The sequence below is a fragment of the Camelus dromedarius genome, chromosome 4, assembly GCF_036321535.1.
Source record: "Camelus dromedarius isolate mCamDro1 chromosome 4, mCamDro1.pat, whole genome shotgun sequence".
NCBI lineage: Eukaryota > Metazoa > Chordata > Mammalia > Artiodactyla > Camelidae > Camelus > Camelus dromedarius.
In genome coordinates, this window is record NC_087439.1 from 57,184,453 (window position 1) to 57,202,251 (window position 17,799).

Sequence of the window (17,799 nt, forward strand, 5' to 3'; positions counted from 1 at the left end):
TTTCAATGAAATTCGCATTTTAGGGTAAAAGACAGAAATCGGTTCAGTTCAGACATAAGCTGGAAAACCCTAGCTTGACTCCCAGAGGTGTGTGCACCAGGCCAAATGTCTGGGGGTCCTCTCTCCATGCTGTTATCAGCTGTGCTCCACAATGTCAGACTCCCTGTTGTTGCCATCTCCTTGCAATATCCTCATTTGTTGCTACCACTCACTTAGAATTCAGTCTTCATGTCATCTAATTAATATCCAGAAATTTACACTGCCTATTTGTAGTTGTAACATAAGCTCAGCCAAGACAGAATTCTCTAAATCGGTGGTTTTTAATCATTTTTTAGCTCACAGATGCTTTTGAGAGTGTGATAAAAGTATGAATTGACTCTCCCAAGGAAATATATGTGTGTACGCACACATGTACACAGGCACATTTATACGTATGTATCCACATACTTATTATATATATGCACACCTATAAATTATCAAATTATATATCCTACTGTGAAAAAAATGTTTTTAACAAGTAAAGGACCCTCAGTGGCTCCTGTAGGTTTTTCTGGATCCTAGACTGAAGAACCTTTCTGAAGTAGGCCTCCATATTTGGCTTTCCCTACTCCGGGCATTACCATTTTTGCGGCTACAGATTTCTCTGTACATCATTATCTGAAGCAGACTTTTACCCACGTTTTATGAAATTGGCCAGATTTATTAATAATAACAAAACTGAGGAATAAATATCTAAAATAATAAGTGATATAGACTGTGGTTCTAATACCAATTTCTAGAACACTAAAACAACAGAAAAACTACCATATAAATATTGTGGAGGAACTAGGAAAAGTTTGAATAATATTAAGACCAGGAGAGCAGGAATATTTGCCTCTCATTGCACTAAATATAATAAAGTTCTTTGTTCTTTCTCAATTTGGAGAAGTTTCCAGCCACTTTTCTATATAAGCAGAGAGAGATGATCACGTGGGAAGAGAGCTCTGTTCATTAGAGACCTTTGAGAAGCTCTTAGCTTACACAAATTTAAATAAAATAAACACTGTGCAAAAAGAAATTCTCAGTATAGCATGACTATACTATGCCTTGTTATTAAAATTCAGGAATCTAAAGAAGATGGACTTATTTACACAGGATATAAGATAACTAGAGATCCTGGGAGTGAGAGTGAGCAAGGAAGCAAATCAAACTGAATCTCAAAGCTTCAGAGTTCTGCACATCTGTCAGATGGATCTGAGTATCCTTGATCAAGGTATCACTTACTGCTATTTTCCATCATAAATGGCATTAACTGACTGATCATGAGAGAAGAGTCAGAACTGATTATGTGAGCTTAAAAAAAGGACAGTGTGTTCCTCATGCAGCTGATTTGATTTGGGAAAGACCCTGAAGCTCAGGGTTGGGGAATTATTTAGCAGTCTAAGGAGGCGCCTCTGTTACCTACTGCTGGCTCCACTTTTCTGAGTGAACCTTAACAGATACAGAATTTGGCACTGAGAGTGATGCCAGAGGAACAGACTCTTAAGGATGAGTTCTATGATTTAGTTCTAAGATTTATGGACTGAGATCTCTGATCTGACTAGGTATAAAAGCACTAATGACTCTGCTTCTAATGTTAAAGGAGGCACTGACAGTCTATGATGTGCCATGGGAAAACAGTTGTTCAGATTACCATGCAAGATGCTTGTAATCAAGTATCTACAAAAGGCAAGACTCTGGGTAATTATGCATTCATTCCCTTAGAATATTTTAGTGAACGTAAATGGAGTAGTGCAGATGGTTGGTTGCTTGCTTCTCACTATGCTGGAGGTCTTGAGAAATGACAATTATGCACTCAGGGCTTTAAATTCCTATTCAAGGCCTTAAACAAGGTATATGAAAATCTCTGTGACTTTCCTGAAGATACTCTTATTTCTGAAGCTACAAAGCTAAGACTTTTGAAAATCAAAACAAGCAAATCGAACTCCTAAACTTGTCAGGTCTCTTTTGTTAAAGTTAGGGCACTGATTGGGAAGGAATGAGATTCTGACAACTGTATGCAGTTAGAGGACAGATTCCAATATGGGAAACTTGAAGGAGGCTGAGAGAACTGCTGAGCCGTGAACATGTGCCACATTTCCTGAAAAAGAAACGTGACTCAAAAGAGCCCAGAAGGTGGAGCTCAAAGTCACAGAGAGTTATTCCCAAGCCTTCAGACCATTCAAACTTCAACAGCATTCTGTATGGACTTCAGACATTCTACAGACCAGTGATTCACTTGAGCCTCCTGTTTCCCACATTTTGAACAAGAATGTCTATCGTGGTTATCCTATATCTGTCCCACTGTCGTATGTTGGGTGTGTGGGGAGCAGATAGCTCATCTCATTTCACAGATCAAAAGGAACTATGCTTAAAAAGCTGTAAACAAACTACACTTGAGGCGCCTCACCCACACACAGACTTGATTTAAAGGACAAGACTACGGACTTTGAGCTGATGCTATGAGATGAGACTTGGGAAGCCTTGGGAGGGAGAGAGTGTATTTCATATGTGGGAGGATGTGAACCATTGGGGGCCAGAAGGCAGACTGTGGAAGGAGCATCCCAGATGGCCCCAATCATCTCTGCTTCCTGGAATTCATCCTTTTGCATAATCCCTTCCCCTTGTGTGTGGACTAGATCTAGTGACTCAATTCTAAAACATAAGATTTAAGTGATAATTTACTTCCAAGATTAGGCTATAAGTATCTGAGGTGCAGTCTTACTTTCAGATCACTTATTCTGGGTGAAGCCAGCTGCCATGTTGTGAGATTTCCATAGAAAGTTCTACATCCAGAGATGAAATGATGCCCTCAGTCCAACAGCCCACAAGGATGCGGTCTACCAAAATTCTGGCGAGTGACTTTAGAAACAGATTCTACTCTAGTCAGCCCCTCAGGTGAGAATACAGACCTACCTCACAGTTTGACTGCAAAGCCTAAGAAATCTTGAGCCAGAATTTGAGCTGCTTCTGAATTCATGATCCACAGGAATTACCTGATATGTTTGCAGTTTTTTTTCTGTGAACATAAATTTTGTGTCTTTTGGCTAAACACCTAAGAACAGGGCTTCTGGGGCAAATGGTTAAGTCTATGTTTCAATTTTTAAGAAAGGGGCAACGTTATCCAAAGTGTCTGTACGATTTTGCATTTTCACCAGTGATGACTGAGAGTTCTAGTTCCTCCATTTTTGCAGTTTTAAACTGCTAAATTTTGGAGTAATTTGTGGCACAATACATAACTAATATAATACTTCTAAAATGAATAAACAGAATTGTATAAACAGAGTAGAGACTGTGGTTCTGATAGCAGTATCTTAGGTTTTCTACAAGCAAGTGAAAAGTAAACATTTTCAAGAGAAGGGTACCTTTTCTGGCTAAGTTTGTATCACATTTGTTGTTCATTTTTGCTGATTCTCTTTAATGGATCTACTGCTCTATTATTTCTTCATATTATCACTATTAGAATTCCACATATTTGTTTCAACGCCCTTACTATTCAGTATTTAGCCTTTGTGTGTTCAGTGCTGTAAGTATCTCAAAAGCACTGAATCTGTATCATTTGATTTTCACTGCAGTCTATTTCTAACGTGTTCTACAAAATGCCAGCTTTCTGCTTTACTTGTTAACCTTGCAAATGACTGTTATCTGTCTGCTTGGCCCTGCAGGTCCTTCTGTAACTAATCAGTCTGCCTTGAATTCATATTTTTTTTTACTCAGCTGTGTCATCTCTATATGCTGGGACAAACGTGAGTTTTTATTATTACTTTTAATAAGTAGTAGGAAAAGGGAGGGAAAATGTACCTGCAATCTTACATAGTTATGCAATAGCATAACTGAAATTTTACTGAATTTTTTTACTGAAAATTACTGAATTTTACTGAAAATTTACTTTGGGGTGGTAGTCTCAGTTTATGCCTGTTGTCCTGGCATAATTGTTAGCACATCCTTTCACTCTAGAAAGTGTCCAGATACGAATCTTAATTTTTGGCAACTGCATTTATAATCCAAATTGTCCAACCTATAGAGGTGGTATTGAATTGTGGTGAGGAGTGCCATTTCTGTCACTGGAAAACTGTAATTGAAATTCTGTTGTTATCTTTTTTCAGCCTTTTGCTCCTAGGCAAGTTATTCAACTGCTCCTCATCTCCATAAAAAGAAAAAAAGTAATAGGAACTCATAGGTTTGTTGTGAATATTCAATAAATTAATACATGTAAAATCCTGAGAAAAGTAACTGTCATACAGTAGTCACTCAGTAAATATGAGTATTGTCATGATTGTTTTTCTGTGTTAACTTAACAGAAGTGCTCAGATATTTGGCCAAACATTATTCTGGATGTTTCTATAAGGTTGGTATTGTTTATTATTATTGTTTTATGTTTCACAACAAAATAATATTTTTACATGGATGAGATTAACATTGGAGTTGGTAGACTGAGTAAGGCAGCTGGCCCTCATTACTGTGAGTGGGCTTCATCCAATCAGTTGAAGGCCTGAATAGAATAAAAGGCTGACCCTCCCCTAAGTAAGAGAGAATTCTTCCTGCCTATCTTTAAACTAGAACATTGGCTTTTCCAGCCTTTGGATTTGAACTGAAAGATCAGTACTTCCTAAACTTTGAGGCTGCAGGCCTTCAGACAGGAACTACACCAGTGTGCCAACTCACCCTGTGATCTTGGGACTTGTTAGCCCCCCTAGCTGCATGAGCAATTCTTCTTAAATAAATAAACAATCAAACAAACATCCTATTGATTATGTTTCTCTGGAAGACCCTGACTAGTACAAGATTATGTAGGCTGTGAGAAAAGTGCTTAATAACCAAATGTGTACTCTAGAGAAGGAAAAAAATATGTTCTTTGACTTTTCCACCTGTAGGTTTTTGAAAAGGGGGGATTTAACACAGATCCTGAGCAAATCCACTCACAAAATGTTCTGTAGAGAATGTGAGTAAATTAGCTTACAATGAAAAAGAAAAGTAGTATGTTATAATTCAGGGATTGGGTCCTCAGACTTCTGATACCTTAATAAAGATGATAATGGTGATGACTATGGATATGGAAATCGAAACAGCTGTTACAGTCATCATTTACCTTAACACAAAGCTAGTAAGATTTGAACCCAGCAGTGAGGTAGACAATATTTTGAAACAAATTTCTTCTGTATGGCACAGGGAACTATATTCAGTATTTTATAATAATCTTTAATGAAAATGAATATATGTATGTATGTATGTATATATTGGGACATTATGGGACATTATGCTGTACACCAGAAACTGACACATTGTAACTGACTTTATACATCAATTAAAAAAAGACCAAAAAAAGTCAAAGAAAAAAATGTTTCTTATCATTAACATATAAATCATTTAAATTAAAATAATAATAAAGCACAATTTTAACCTATCAGAATAACACAATATTTGCTTTTCTTTTCAAATAACAATAATTGGTTTTGAACAGCATCTGCGAAATAGGTAGTTTTTTAGGTTTAAAGCAATTGTAACCTTAAAACTAACATATCTAGGAAAACAAACAGACATGCACACCCAAAAAAACAAATAAAAAATTAGTCTTATTTAAAAGGGTGAATAATTGAAAAAGCAGTGACTATTCAAATTATTTCAAACTGTTTGAATAGACTTGTATGCCAGTATTAAAATTATACTTATAAAAAATTTTTAATGGCATTCCAAAGTAATGTTAAATGACCAAAACTCAGGATGCAATATGATTACAAACAAATTTTTTAAAATTCCTGAAGAAGAAAAATAAAGCATAATGTTCATTTCAGGGTAAGAAGATCATAGTTTTTTAAGATGATATCTTTTTTAAATTTTAAACATATTTTCCCAAATTCTCACCAGTAAGCATAGGGTGGTGAAATTATATGGGAAAGGGGAGAAACAACAAATATTATAAGCAAAATAAACAAACAGAAACTTGGTCTGTTTATCTGCTATATATTTTGTGCTCAGCAGCATGCCTATAAGGAACTTACAATCTAATTGAGGAAATAAATAAAATATTTACTGAACAAAGATGAGCTTGGTATTTGCCATGTTGATTTTAAAGCACAATAGGGCTTAAAGCAATCTCTTGTGTTATATGAGCCAGGAATTACCTGTCACTTTGAGTGCCAATTTTGCAAACAATATAAGCCTTTCACCCTCAGGAGCAAAATAGGAACTTATAGCTCCCACACAGCAGCATCCATATTATGAATTCTGGGAGAATATGACTGAGGGACTGCATTAAAGTCCTAGATTATTTTAAGTGCATTATTTCTGAATCTCTACAGTAACAATGCCATTTCACTGAACTTTAATATTCTTGGTTGTTTTCATTCCATACGAATTAATAGACGTACAAATGCCAACAATTCCAACACACTATATTGTTCTTAGTGAAAGTCTCCACTAAAATCATCTACAAAGGACAATCATTATTAAGGGTTCATGTTTTTTTCCTCTAAATGTCTTTCTAGTCTGTCTGTCTCTCTATCTCTTCATCAGTTTATATCATTGGATCATGCTATAGAAACTGTAAAATGAATTTTTCACTTATTACATATATACAATATCTAAATCTATCTAAAACTCAGTTAACAGAGTCAGAACATGGATTTTGTAGTCATGAACATTGCATTCAAATTCTACTACATACGCTGTTCGTCACTTGGAACAATATTATGTAAACCTCTCAAAAGCCCAGTTTCCTAAAATATAAAATGCAGATCATGTTTTGTGACTCATAGGATTCTAACAAAAATTCAGTGAGTTAATACATGTAAAACTCTTAGCACAATGCCTAAAAGGTGAATGCTGTATATGTTGTTGTTTTTACTTGTTGGTATTGTTTATTATTATTATTTTATGTTTTACAACAAAATAGTATTTCTACATGCGTGAAACATTTCCTTCCACCCATTCCTATTGCATATTTTTGTTACTACAAAATAGTTATTGTTATGAATACGTAATGGCTAAACATACCCATGCAAATATTGCTTGAGGGTTAATTCATATAAGTGAAATAATGGATCTAAATTTTTTCATCTTAAATGTTTTCAAATAGTTTTAACCTATTTACACTCCTTATAATAATGTCTGAGAATTATGACAATGCTTTTTTTACACAATCTCATAAACAATAAATATATTCTGTTTTTTAAAAATTTTCCCAAGATTATTTTCTCTTTATTTTTTAGGTCTTTAAATCATTTCAGTTTAACATCACTATTTCTTAATGTTTGTATATTAGAGATTTGAATTTGATAGCATGTAACAGAGAAATCCCTGGTACAGTTAAATAAACAAAGGATGAATTTAGAGGTTAATTTCTTTTCCATAAGAATCAGGAAGTAGATAGCTTTATGCATCAAGTTTCTCTTTCAAGTAGAAAGATAAAAGCATTTGTAGCACATATCTGAGAAAAGTGAATCTTTTTCAAATGCCCAACATTTCTGCTTATGCTTAGCCTGAACAGACTAAGACAAAACTGGTACCTAGAAGTGGCGGATGCTGCTGGTAACAGACACCTAAAAATGTAGAAGTAATTTTGGAACTAGACAATGGGCAAAGGCTGGAAGAGTTTGAGGCACATTAGAAAAAGACGATATTGCTGCGAACAGACCATTGAAGGCAAGTCAGGTGAAAACTCAGAAGAAGAGAACACCTGCAGAGAGAATCTCCATCTTCTTACAGGATACCTAAGTGGTTGTTAACAGAATGTAGGTAGAAGTATGAACAGGAAAGGCCATTCTGATAAAGTCTCACATGGAAATAAGAAATATGTTATTGAGTACTACAGGAAACGCTATCCTCATTATAAAGTGTCAAGGAACCTGGCTGAATTGTGTTCGTGTCCTAGTGTTTTGTGAAAGGTAGAACTTGTAAGCAATGAAATTGGATATTTGGCTGAAGCTATTACTAAGCAAAGTGTTGAAAGTAAAGGCTGATTTCTCTTGAATACATATAGTAAAATGTGAAAAGATAAATGACTTAAATAGGTAATTGTTAAAAGGGAAACAGCAATTTAAAATTTGGAAAATTCTTAATCCTATCCATATTGCAAAAAATGAGAAAGAGTGTTCTGAAGAAAACACAATCGGTGTGACCAATCGATCCCTTGATAAGGATATTAGTACCAGTATGAACCATGGATTTAATTAGTGACCCCAACAGGAAAACAGCCAATTTGGACTGAAGGGGAAGGAACCTTCACCACAACTATTCAACATATCACTGTAGTTTCTAGCCAGTGTAATAAGCTAATAAAAGGAATTAAAACTGCCCCTATTTGCAGATGACATGATAATCTATATAGAAAATCCCAAGAAATGTACCAAAAAAAAAAAGCCTAGAATTGATGAGAGTTCAGCAAGTTGGCAGAATACAATATAAACGCACACACACAAAAAACTGTATTTGTATGCACTACCAGTGAATACATGAAACCTAAAATTAAAAATACAATAAAATTTACAATCACTCCTGAAAAATGAAATGCTGAGATGTTAATCTAACAAAACAAGTACAGTGCTTGAGTGCTGAAAACACCAGAATTCTGTTTAAAAAAAATCAGAGAAGTTCTAAATAAACAGAGAAATATTCTGTGCTCATGCACTGGAAAACTCCACATAGTAAAGATGTCAATTTTCCCCAAATTGACATACATATGATATGGAAAGTCAAAGAAACTAGAATAGCTAAAACAATTCTGAAAAATTAGGAAGAACTATTCGGTCTGATTTCAATTCTTATTATTGCCACAGTAATCAAGAATGTAATGTAGTGGAAAAGGGACAGACACATAGATCAATAGCCACATAGATCAATGAAATAAAATAGGGAATCCAGAAAAAACTCCACAAAAGTACAGCTGACTTACTCTGATAAAGTACAAAAGCAATTTAATGAAGCAAGGATAGTCTTTTCAACAAATGATCTTGAAGCAATTGAATCGATCAACAGACATACAGACAAAATGAAAAACTAGATCTCACACGCTGTACAAAAATCAACTCAAAATAAACCATAGACTTAATGTAAAACATAAAACAAAAAACTTTTACAAAATAACGTAAGAGAAAATCTCTCAGACCCAAGGCTCAGTGAAGAAGTTTTAGAAATGACACCAAAGAACAATCCTTAAAAAATTCTGGTAAATTGGACTTCATCAATATTAAAACTTTTGTTCCATAAAATACCCTGTTAATAGGATGAAAAGATAAGCTACACATTTAGAGAAAATACTTAGAAAACCATATATCCGAGAAAGAACTCATATAAGAATACATATAAGTATTCAAATCAACTGTAAAAAAAAAAGCCTAATTCAAAAAGGGGCAAAAGATATGGACACATATTTCACAGAAGATAAGTGGATGGCAAATGAGCACATGAAAAGATGTTCAACTGTCACTACTCATTAAGACAAAAATGATATCACTACATACTTACTAGATCAGCTAAAATAAAAGGTAATAATTTTTAAATTATAATAACAGTAACTTGTTTAAAAATATTTAACTTTAAATAATTTAGTTGAATAATATTAAATATAAAAATAATATTTAGTATTGTAATATGGCAGATGACATGATATTATACATAGAGAATCCTAAGGATGCCACTAGAAAACTACTAGAGCTCATCGATGAATTTGGTAAAGTTGCAGGATACAAAATTAATATACAGAAATCTGTTGCATTTCTATACAATAACAATAAAATACCAGAAAGAGAAGTTAAGGAAACAATCCCATTGACCATCGCATTAAAAAGAATAAAATACCTATGAATAAACTTACCTAAGGAGGCAAAATACCCATACTCCAAAAACTATAAGATGCTGAAGAAAGAAACTGAAGACAACACAAAGAGATGGAAAATCATACTATGTTCTTGGATTGGAAAAATCAATGCTGTTAAAATGACCATACTACCCAAGGCAATCTACAGATTCAGTGCAATCTCTATCACGTTACCAATGGCATTTTTTTTATAGGGCTAGAACAAAAAGTGTTTACATTTGTATGGAAACACACACACACAAAAAAAAACTCCAAGTAGTCAAAACAATCTTGAGAAAGAAGAACAGAGCTAGGGGAATCAAGTTCCCTGACTTCAGACTATACTACAAAGCTACACTAATCAAAACAGTATGGTACTGGGACCAAAAAAAAAAGACACATAGATCACTAGAACAAGATAGAAAGCCCAGAAATAAACCCACATACTAATGGTCAATTAATCTATGACAAAGGAGGCAAGAATATTGGGAAAAATACAGCCTCTTCAATAAGTGGTGCTGGTAAAACTGGACATTTACATGTAAAAAAAAAATGAAATCAGAACATTTTCTAACACCATATACAAAGATAAACTCAAAACGGATTAAAGACTTAAATGTAAGACCAGATACTATAAACTAGAGAAAAACATACATAAGACATTCTTTGACATAAACTGCAGCACAATCTTTTTGATCTGTCTACTGGAGTAATGGAAATAAAACCAAAAATAAACAAATAGTACTCAAATAAACTTCAAAGCTTTTGCACAGCAAAGGAAACCATAAACAAAACAAAAAGACAGCCTACAGAATGGGAGAAAATATTTGCAAATGATACAACTGACATCAATATTTGAAAATATTTGCTAATGATGCAACAAAGTTGTGGTTACCAAAAGGAAAGAGGGGGTGCGGTGAATTTGGAATTTGGGATTAATAGATACATACTACTATATGTAAAACAGAAACAACAAAGACCTACTGTATAGCACAAGGAACCATATTCAATGTCTTGTAATAACCCATAATGGAAAAGAATCTGGAGAATAATATATATATTATATATGTATAACTGAATCACTTTGCTGTACACCTGAAACATTGTAAATCAACTATACTTCATTAAAAAAATTAAAATAAAAACAAATAATGATAACCAAATCTGGCAAGGATGCAAACAATCTGATCTCTCATACATGCAGGAAAAACTACAAAATGGTACAACCATTCTGGAAAACTACTTTTGCAGTTTCTGGGGAAAAACAATTCCTAAACATACATTTACCATACAACCCAGCAATTGGACTTTGGACTTCAGGGCATTTAGGCCAAAGAAATGAAAACCTACGTCATCACAAAAACATGCCTATGATTGTCCACAAAGCATTTTTTAATAATTGTGTCCCCAGACTGGAAACAACCAAAACATCTCTTGATTGGCTAATGGTTAAACACAGTGCAGTACATCCATACCATATACTCAGCAATATTAAGAGATAAGCTATTGATACACACAACACCATGTATGGCTCTCAAAGATATTATGCTGAGTGAAAAAAAAATCCATTTTTAAACATCACATACAGTGTGATTTCATTTATGTAACAGTATTGAAATGCCAATAGCATAGAGACGAAAAGCAGATTAATGGTTTCCAGGGTTTAGCAGAGAATACAGATGAGTGGTTTCCAGGTTTGGAGGGTGGAGGATGGAAATAACTAAAAAGGTATTTCATGAGGGAGAAATCTGGAGTGATGGAATAGTCTATATCTCTACTGCAGTGGTGGTTATATAAATCTACCCATGTGATAAAACGACAAGAACTGCACACACCAATGTCCTCGTACCAATGTTAAATTCCTGGTTTTAATTTCACTGTACTATTGTTACGTGAGATATAACCACTGGGGGAAATTGGGTAAAGGAGACATGGAGCCTTCCTGTACTGTCTTTATAAGTTCCTTTGCACCTACAGTTATGTCAAGATAAAGAAACTTTTAAAAAAGAAAACTGCCAGATAATATATATATTTCTTTGCATCTGGAAAAAAATTTGTCCTGGAGATTATACCATGCTACCTATTTCTTTAACATGGTTGCTTATTGTATCAATTTGTTTTATTCCAGCATTGTTTGATATTTTGTTTTTTTCTGACTTTTTGGTATGATAAACATTGTTGCAATACATAAATAGCATGAGATATCAGCAAATGCTTATCACAGCACATTCATAATAGCTGGCTATAGTGGTAATCTATTCTAAAAGATTGGGCATATAATTTGATGGATCAGTTCCATTAAAGTATTGGCTATAAAGATTTTATATGTCATATTAATCTATATGATAAATTTCCAAGAATGAAATTACTGGATAAATCTATTTTTATTAAGCAAACTTTAAATTAGTTTTAATACTTAGTAAAGATGGTTATCTCCTCAGTACTTTTGATTTTTACACAATTTCCTGGGAATCTTTGTCCATTTATTTTAATGTGAATTTAGAATCAGTTCTGCTAACTAAAAATTCACACTGACATATTACTGAAAATATGTTAAAATTATAGATTAAAATAAGGAGAAATAATGCCTTTCTGATACTGAGTCATCTCAAGATCATACTGTGAGTATAACTCTTCAGGTATTCCTAATTATTCCTTAATTTTTCATATAGATCTAAAACATTTCTCATAAAATTAGTCCCATTTTTGAGGCTTTTATGTACTGTATGTTTTTCTAGTACATTTTCTAACTGTACTGAATTTTTTTAATGAGAAAATCATTGATTTGTGTTTTAGTTTTAAAAGCTTCCTCTACAGAATATGGTTCACTGTGTTCTTGTTCTTTTTCTTGTTCTATTTTCTTCCTGAATACACAATAAACACTTCCCAGACAAAGTACACACACACAACTTACCTTAGAGTTGGATATATCCAGGTGATTAAGTTTTGCCAAACAAATGTGGCAGAAGGGATGTAATACATGTAAAAAAAAAATGAAATCAGAACTTTCAGGGCTTACCCATGGAAACTACTCACATCACCTACACATTTTCTCTCTTGTAACTACATGTGAAGGGTCTAACAGAGCACTCCAAAGCAAAAGGAATAGCTTGATCCTTAAATCATCAGGAAGGCCAAAAGGATGATCAACTGTTAAACACCAGCATTTAACATGGAAGAGAAATAAAAGACATCAAGGCATTTCTTCCATGACATTAAGATCATTTAAAAATCAAATTGGAGTAACTGTGGTTCAGGCAACCAAAATGGAACCAGATGGTCGTTGTGGATGTGGTTTTAGACACATTCCTGCATCACTGAGAACTTTAATTTTCTCTGACCTGTATCAAACTCTAGGACACCACCAGCCATTTTAAAAACACTATCTGCTAGCACTTCTAGCTGCAACCTTGTAGTTTGAAAGTTCCTCTCTGTGAAACTACGCAGTCGTTTCAGACCCCAACCAATCCTTGCCTAACAAGCCCCTTACTTCTTGTCAACTCCAGTTCTAATTATCGACAAACAACTGATGTAACCTGGTGGTTTTTCCTTTTATAAGCTTCCTGCATCTTGTAGTCTGGCAGGACACAAATCTAGCGCTTCTTGGATCTATGTCTCCCAGACTGCACTCCTAACAAACCCCAAATAAATGCTCTTTATTTCAGTCAAGTACCTGTTTCTGAAATTTCTGGCTAACTTCTTAAAGCAGTATGCATAAGTGCAACCGTTTCATGTTTCATCATCCTTCAACTGCTATGGGCTTTGAAAATAAAGGTATCAAGGGATCTTTTTAATTTACTATAATTTTTTTAAATCAGAAGAAATTATTGATATTTTAAATAAAATTATACAGTTTGAGATGTTCAAAATTAAACATTTTTTAAATCCAAAAGACAAAAGAAATAAAAAAACATGCTGAAGAATATTAAAGTATCCACTAGGTTTATTTTTTTGAAATAATTCTCTATTATTGAACTATAAGAAATAAAAATGCACTTTTAACTTACTGACACTATGATTTAAAATTTTCAATAATTGTTTCTGTACATTGCAAATTTTATTTAAATAATATATGTATTCTGTCTAGTCTCATAGAGGGGACAGATACAGATATAGAGGTATGGAGATAGATGATGATATTAAATAGATGATAGGTAAGATAGGTGATAGAAATATATGGATAGATAAAATATATTAATATATTATTATATGTGTATACCTATATCTATAACTTTAACTTCTCCAAGATGTTTTAAAATTAAGCATTTGGAAATTTTGAATAGTTTCCAGAAATCTGAGTTTATGCAGCAATAGAAGCTCTAGTCCAGATATAATGGCTTATTGAAGGGCTCTTAATTTTTGTGGTGTAAAGATAAAATACTAGGAATTTTAAGTACCTTGTTAACTAGGATTTTACAGGACATTAAAAGAATTAAAGTAATGTTCCTTCATTTACAGAAATAAAATTTATTTCAATTTCAAGCTAAATCATAGTTTCATAAGTAGAAATATATTTCTTCTCATAATTCACACTCCTACTTTTCTCATTTTTATGGTATTTATTTCTACTTTGTCCTGCCTGAGATTAACTTTATTATATTTCTTTTAAAATATCTTTTGGCAAACAGACACCTGAGGGTACCTCATATTACTTTCCCTTGTGTAATGGATCAGCTTGAATTGGCCTGGAGGTTTTTGCATAATGATGTTTAAGATACTCTGTAAAAATCATTAACTCACATATCTCAGTACTGTCAGGAATTCTTGGAACATTTATTTCTCACTCCCAATGGTTTTCTACTTCCAGTCTCCTCTAATATTTTATATTACTTTTAATTAATATATCTAGCTATCACACCGAGAAAAAATTACAGCCTTCTATATTATTTCTAAAAGTTTTTCTGAATGAGTCTCTTAAATCTAGTTATTTACTATTTATTTTCTTTCCCTAATGGTAGAGTGTTTTGTTCAACTTCCAAAAATATTATTTAGTTGAACTTATCACCATCCTAGAACAGTTATATCTTTGGTTAGATTTGCCCTTGAATAGAATTTTCTTTCAATTTTAACAACTAAAATATTAGTCATTAAAATGTGTTACATTTCTTGGATTATAACTATCCATTCCTTTCCTTTTTAACAATTAAGAGGCAATGATGAATTTTATAAGTCCCACTACAATTTTTTTCAACATTTACAAAACACCAAAAATAAGTCACATAGTCAAGTGTAAAAGAACCTTTCATTTTCTCATTTACTTTTATGCTAAATATACATGGTTTTGGCTTTTCAAGGAATTTTAAAGTATTTTTTCCAATTGAATGAAGGTTTTTCAAATTTCCATGAGAAATATTTGCAGTATTTTATTTATGTGTTACTTTTAAGTCCTTGTTTGGAAGGAACATAGCTGTGTGTGTGTGTGTCTGTCTGTGAACACACGTATATGAAAGAGAAAGAGAGATTGATTCTGTGTATGTGCCTCTGCCTGTACTTTCATTTTTTTCTTTTGCTGTTTGCTAGTTTTATTATGTTATAATCAAAAATGGTGTCTGTACTGCTTATCATTTATTAGAATTTCAAGTGTCTAACACAAGATGATTTTTTTTAAATGTCATTCCTATATAAGGTCAAAGAAGAAAGAAAAACAGAAGTTACAGATAACATTGAAATACACTGATATACAACTAGGGAAGTGCAGAGGAAAATTCTAAGTTCTAAATATTTACATTTATAAAAGAAAAATAAACATCAATTAAACACTCAATTCAAGAAATTATAAGGAAAACAACAATACTATTTGATGAAAGGAATGTAAAAGAATTAGGAAAATATTAATAAATTAAAAGACAGAAAAAAAGTATAGAAATAATCCATAAAACCAAATGTTGCTTGTTTACAAAAAACAGAACCATACAATAAATAAATCATTAGCTCACCTAAACAAGAGAAAAAGACAAAAAGCACAAACATGAAAAATAAAAAGCAGCACACATTTTCAATTATATGGGAAAAATCAATCTTAAATATATCCATTCTTAATTCAAAATGAAGATGAGATGACAATCTACTGAAAAGAACCTGATTATATTCTATAACCTTCCAGAAAAATCAAGTAACCACAGTCTATTCTAAAACTCAATTATGTCACCTAACTCAAACATTTTCTGCATTATTTGTATCAGGGCCCAAGGCAAAACACAAAGTTGAGACCAGAGAGACAGTATTGAGAATTATAGTAAAACGTGGGTCACTGACTAGTGAAGTAAAAATTATTAATTTTCCGGAATGTATAAGAGTCATGAGATTCAACCAAATGACATCAAGGAAACAATGAAATTGATCATGGGCAGCTCCAGCCTCTTAACGTTGAATTTGCCTTTATGTAGATAGGCTTAGTCCTGGAAGCTCTTTGATGTCCTGAAAGTATTGTTTCCCTAAATGGAAACAATATTTTAGTACTTTAGTTTCATGAAAAAATAGAATATATCACTTTATGACTGAGGACAGGCTTCAGACTGACCTTAACATGTTCGTCAGCAACCCCCCGGTTTCAAGGGCGAACAAACAAGTGTTGTCAGTGCTTCCATGAATGAAATTACTGTAAATATCGTGGCATGAAATACTCCAGAACCAATAGCTCAAGCCACCTAGGAGTCCAGTTGTCTAAACCAACCTAGCTGTCAGTAAGCTGCCCACTATTCTTCACCCTCTGCCAATGGAGAGATGTGAAATTCAGTTTTGCTGAGTCCTTCCCACAAGGCTAAAGTTGGGTCTACAAACATCTGCACCTAAAAATAGTAACAACAACAAACGCAGAAACATTGAGAAATGACTGATAAATATCTAGGGGAGGGTCTATGGTAGCAGATCATATCAGCGTCCTGGGAAGCCTGGAACCTGACCCCTAGTCCTATTTCTCTCTGGTGTCCATGAAGTGCTGTCGTCAGAGTGGGCAGACAGGGGACATAGACACGGAATAGAGAGCCATTTCAGAGCCTGCCCTCCAGTCATCACAGAACTACCCACCACACACACACACACACACACACACACACACACACAGAGTTGACTAAGGGTAAGGTCTCAGCATATTTTGGCCTATTCCCCTATCAAGTATAGGCTGCAGCAAGGCATGAGTGAAAAGTGCTTTTTCCTTGCCTCAGCATAGTGTGAACCTAAATGAAATACTCCAAGTGCTGCATAAGAAAAGTTTTCAAGTCAAAAGGGAGATTAAATATTCAAAAATTTGTTGCAAATGATTTAACCTGACAGACTCATGGAGCAGAATCAAACTCAAGGCCAAATCAGATTCAAAACCTGGAAGAATACTGCATAGAAACCCAGGTACTCCTATTAACTTTATACAGTCAAGATGCTAATGCGTCTGTGTGTGTCTGACTTTTCAGTAAGCTGCAGCTAGAGCAGAGGTTTCTAATCTTGACTTCCTGTTGGATCTTTAAAAAATATTCATACTGGGTACCAGATCACCACCAACCTTATGATTTTACTTGTTTTGGTACAGCCTGGGCATCAGATTTTTCAAAAGTTTCCCATTTTTGAACATGCAGCAAATGTTGAGATCAGAACCGCTTAGTGAGAAAGGCACCCTTAGAAAATGTACCTGCCCTCCCATCCCATCCCCCAAGGTATGCAGCTTCTCAAGTATCACTACACCTAACCAAGTAACAGGATAATAAAAATAGGATTCTCTTTTTGGTTTATCTTAGGTTCTAGGGAAGAGATTGGCAAATTGTGTCCCTTTGCCTATTTTTGTAAATAAAATTTTACTGGAACACAGCCATACTTTTATTTACTCATTGCCTATTTTTGTATTAATACGGCAAAGTTGAGTGGTTGCAATAGAGACCATATGTCTGTCAAAGCCAATTGGCCCTGTACAGAAAGAAGTCTACTGACCCCTGACTGAGGGACTGGCTAGACCTCTCCCGTCCTTCCTTCTCCTCCCTCCATGCCCTCCTCACTATAGC

General features: G+C 33.9%; 1 long non-coding RNA gene across 1 annotated transcript in view; it reads right to left on the minus strand.

Annotated features, from left to right (window-relative positions):
* Positions 1–17,799, minus strand: part of LOC135321148 (uncharacterized) — a 660,820-nt gene that overhangs the window by 302,087 nt on the left and 340,934 nt on the right. The window lies entirely within an intron of this gene.